The 5,127-nt window shown below is 34.4% G+C and overlaps 1 long non-coding RNA gene across 1 annotated transcript; it reads left to right on the forward strand.

Annotated features, from left to right (window-relative positions):
* The first annotated feature begins 290 nt into the window (after window positions 1–290).
* Window positions 291–2,947, forward strand: LOC104240700 (uncharacterized). The gene is made up of 3 exons (XR_714510.2): window positions 291–441; window positions 1,328–1,417; window positions 2,623–2,947. It is a non-coding gene; the product is annotated as an uncharacterized lncRNA (long non-coding RNA).
* Window positions 2,948–5,127: the final 2,180 nt, after the last annotated feature.

Consider the following 5,127-nt stretch of genomic DNA (forward strand, 5'->3'; position numbering starts at 1 on the left):
CTTCCCAAATTAGCTGTTTACCAGGGCGGAGCTGTACAGTATAGGCAACTAGAATGGGCTTCTGGTTCTATTGCATATGGGCTTCTAAAGCCCATATATAGCCCAATCGTCTTATGGACTCAAGCCCTATCTAATTAACTCCTCAACGCCCCAGCCCCCAGAGCCTGAATCCAGAGTCCCTCTCGCGCCAACAATAGAGTGATGCAACTGAAATTGTTGTTATATTATCTCCTAATTTTGCAATTACCATAATTATTGGAGTTAAGCGACTTAATACCAGATAAGTTCTATTTCATTCGGTCATTTGCTGGACGTAATGACTTAAAAAGAGAACAAATTTAAATTAGTTCCTTTCTGTGCCCATTAGGTTACTGTAGATAAGTCGTCGTAAAGAAGAAAGGAAACAATTTAAGCGTTTTAGAGAAAGTTCTTCCTCAGCAGGTATGTCACATGCTGAGAATTATCTGTTCAAAGTTCTTGTTTTATGGCTTATATAATGTCTTCTACCTTATAGAAGTTTTATTTACAGAAACAGTACTGAACATTGTAGTACTTGATGATTCCTCATAATTTTTGAGTTAATAATTACCAATCCTGTTATATAAGCAAAATAAAGAAATGATTCAGCTTTGCAAAAGAATTCCACAAAACAAGTATTCAATTGTGCAAGTAACAGGATTGACTGGTTAGAGAACCTTTACAACTTCCCATTTAATAAAGAAAAACACTTTCACTTTATGCACAACAGGAAATTTTATTTTAATCGGTATTTTCTATAATGGCTTTTCCATTTCAGGATAATTTGAAATATGGAGTGATTCCTTTTTAGTGTATCTTTCTTTGATAATGGCCTATATTTTTGGAGAATTAAGCTCGGTCGTTACTGCGGATGAAGTGGGCATCCGAGGCTGCAAATTCTGAATATGACATTTTGCATACTGAGCACCAGCCTCTTATAGTAGCTTGATTGTTGATTATAATTGAGGATAAACTATCTCTTCTTTCCCTTCAAATAATAGCTGAGAGTCTTGACAGCAACATTAAACTGAAGCTGCTATTTTTTAAAGATGATTGTAAGACTATTAAATGTGATTCTTATCTTTGCATTTTCGTGTAACATACCTTTTTAGTTCCTTCATGCAATACATTTTAAACCAAGGGACTCTTATCTTTAAGTTGGACGCCTTGGCTACATACACAAATATACATTTATATCTTTGGTTAATTCCACTATTAGATAAAGTTGATGATATGGCATGAAAGAATCTTTGTTGTAGCTGTCAACTAAGTCAGAAGAAGTAACGATGCTTGGCAAATGACATTGCAGAAATAGATACATAAAGTCCCAAGGATCGGAAAGGGCCTCAATCCACCAAAAACTGAGGCATGCTTCCCCACAGTTAAATAAAAAGGCCAGGTATTAAAAGAGGCTATCAGTTTTGTTCCCTCGCTTGGTGTTGGTTCCTGCTTTCTGCCAATTGCTCCATAAACTTTTTCTCTTATAGTCACATCAGGAAAAGGTAAAAGGATTGGCCAACTTTGCCTTGGCCTATTGTGAGGAATTCTTTGGTTTATATAATATGAAAAACAACGACCAGTATAGTTATCTTTAGTTAGTATTAATTTGCTTGTCATCAAATTATCTTGGATTTTCAATAAAGCTTTCAATCTTGGCCAGTGAACTTGCATGAAATTAGTTGTTCGCCATCAAGATTTAAGATTAATATATCTGGTTTTTGTATGGAATAATCACTGAAGGATGTTTTGTTGCTTTAATGATTTTATAAACGTTGGAATAACAAGAATTTCTCCATTACGTATTGCTTGGCATTTATGACCTGTCTAAAAAGTGCTGAGTTTCAGCAAATGGCAGAGCAGAAATAGGTACCTAAAGTGCCATGATCAAATGGGACCTCAAACTTGAAAGGCTTAGCCATGCTCTGGTGATTTCTGTGGAATTTACCAGGTCCACAACTTCAATGTTCTTGCTGAGATAGAATCTCTACTCTTTTCACTTTTTCTTAGGACTCTTCATCCACAAAAGCTAAAAAGCGCTGTGTTGTGTTTTAAACCATATGCTTTAAAATATTGGTTTGGATTAGCTTTAGGGTGCAAACTTTGGCAGGTGACTAATACAATCTAAATGAGTGTTTTTTGTTGAAATCTTGCCTACACCTAGGTGTGTGCTTCATTGGTTCCCATATTATGAGAAACAACAACCAGAAAAATTATCTTTAGTCAATATGGTTTGCATGTGCCCCCTAGCGGTTAAGTAGTTGGAGTAACAACCTGGGGTACTAAGGTTCAAAACCCAATGGAGGTGACTGTATGAGAATTTCGCATTTGCCTAAATTTCAGTGGACAAAATTATTCGATACTTGTATTGGTTGGAGGTAGCAAGTATCTGGTACTTAATCTAGGCGCATAGTCTAGACATGGCCATGTGTGTGTGTAAGACTTAATCTCGACTAGCGAACTTGCACGAAATTAGTTGTTCACAAACAAGAATAAAATTGTTGTATCTGGACTTTGTTGCGTAATCTTTCAGCAATGAAGATATTTTTTACATTGAAATGGAAAATCTCTGATAATTGTTTGTTTTAAAATAATTTTATAAGCTAGGAATCACAAGAGTTGCTCCATGGTGGATTGCTTGGAATTTATGATATGTGGAAAGAGTGCTGAGACTCAGCGAATGGCAGAGCAGAAATAGATAGCTAAAGTACCCATGGAATTTGAGGGACCTCAAACTTGAAAGGCTTAGTCATGTTCTGGTTACTTTCATGGAGCATACCAGGTCCATGACAACTTAAATGTTGTTGCTGAGATGGAATCTACTCTTTTCACTTTTTCTTAGGACTCTTGATCCACAAAAATAAAAAGTGCTACATTTTCATTTAAACGATATGCTTTAAAATGTTGCTTAGGATTATCCTCCGGGTGCAAAACTTTGACCGTCAACTGATACAATTCAAATTGAGACGTCTGATTGAAGTTTTGCCTAAGCCTAATGTGTGGGTTTCTTTGTTTCACATATACTTAAAACAACAACCTGCAAAATTATCTTTAGTTAATATGATTTTCTTCTGCCCCTAGCTGTCTAGGAGTTAGGGTTACAACCTTACTAAGGTTCAAACTCCAGCAGAGGTGACATTACATGAATTCTTCACACTTGCCTTAATTTTGGTGGGCAGAATTATTTGATACATGTGCTGGTGGGAGGAGAAGGTGGAGTTGAGCAGTCTGGACACCATCTTTTTTCTTCTTCTTCTTCTTCTTCTTTTTTTTTTTTTTGTGTGTGTGTGTGTGTAAAATACAATCTCGTCCATTGAACTTGCAAAAAATTAGTTGTCACAGACAACAAATACGTTACTATTTGTTGTGGAATAAACCAGCAACGCAGTTTGATTTTGATGGTAGGCTAGAGACAGAGGCGGATCCGGGATTTTAAGACCATGAGTGCACTACAATACTTGTCATAATATCAAGTGATGTTTTTTTTGAGTGTTTTATGACATTAATAATTTTGCACATTATTCAACGAGATAAATTATAATCTTGCTAATCTAAATATGTGTGTGTCATTAATATTATCAATTATAATTTGACAATGATTGCATAATGTTTATCTTAAAACCTGTTCAGGATTTCCCATAAAATTCAACATAAAAAGGGAAAGTAGGATACTAATGAAAATTTAATATTGTAAAATTTGAAACTTTGCAATTTTATAGCTAAAAGAAGAATTAAAACATCAAAAGCTCTTAGAACATATGATGAGTTCTTTATATGTGACTTGCTTATCCAAAAAAAAGAAAAGTATATTTTATCCTAAAAATTTGAAAAAGAATATCAATAATTTGATTGAAATTCAAATATGTTTAAGCAATAATTTGGGATAACAATATTTAAACAAATCGCATCATGGACTTAGATCTTATTGTCACATAAAATATCTATAGTAAAACCAATTTATAGTTGTTCAAGATAAGACAAACCTCATGGAAGTAATAAGTAGTCTAATCTATGACTCCTTAAGTAGTTGTTTACCATGAAGACTAGGAGAAGGAGATAAAAAGAGAAAAAATGATTTTTTGTTTTTAAGAAGGTAACATTTGTTATATACATATATTAACTGCACCAAAGCTAGTGCAATCATCCATAGATACAAAAGGTGGGACAGAAGTGTATTAAGCCTTAACCTACTTACAAGGATCCTAAAACATCATAAGACTCTAGATCTTTCATGTATTCTTGCTTACACCAAAAATAGAAAAGGGATAAACATTGCATTTTCAGTTTCTGGATAGAGCTGTATTTATCTTCAAAGCATCTTTGGTTTCTCTCTTTCCAAATTGTCCACCAAATGCAAGTTGGGACAATCAAGAATAAACCAAAGGGAAAGAATGATAAAAAGTGAAAAAATAGAACTAAACCAAAAAGAGCTACGAAATACAAACTAAATACATAGTATTATATTAATGTGTGTCCATGGGGTCTCGATCGGAGGCACCAATGCCAAAGTTTGAGCATGGGTGTCATCTATTCTATATGGCTAAACCATTCAAAATTTGTACAAAGTTTGCTTTTACTTGGCAAGAGGATGGGTGCATATGCCCCACATGTTCTAACATAGATACGCCCCTGGTTAGAGATACGAGTTTTTGGCTACTTTACACCTATTATTTGCTATACTTTAATTGTATTTGAACTAAAATATGGACAATTATATTTATACTTAATATGTAATTTTTATTGTGTAAGTTGAGATTCCGGATTAAGACGAGTTTTTGAAGCTAAATTGAATAAAAAGAGAATTTTGAAGTATGAGTGAAAGTTCGAGAGTTAAGTTGAGATTAAGTTCGGGGGCTGAATACCAAGAGAAAGAAATAAAAAGAGAAAGTAGAAGTGGAGGAACTAACATGAAAAGATGGGAACACTTTGTGTCTGCCAACGTGACAAACATTGTGGCAATTCAAATATATACAGCAAGCTACAATTGAGCAAGTTCATATTTTCCTGTTACGTCCCAAACTACCCCCAAAATGTGACTGACACCCAACTAATATCACCCGTCAGGCAATCCATACTTTCTTACCTTAGCCATTAATTTACAGTATTTGATTA

This window comes from Nicotiana sylvestris, chromosome 2 (assembly GCF_000393655.2).
Source record: "Nicotiana sylvestris chromosome 2, ASM39365v2, whole genome shotgun sequence".
Lineage (NCBI taxonomy): Eukaryota > Viridiplantae > Streptophyta > Magnoliopsida > Solanales > Solanaceae > Nicotiana > Nicotiana sylvestris.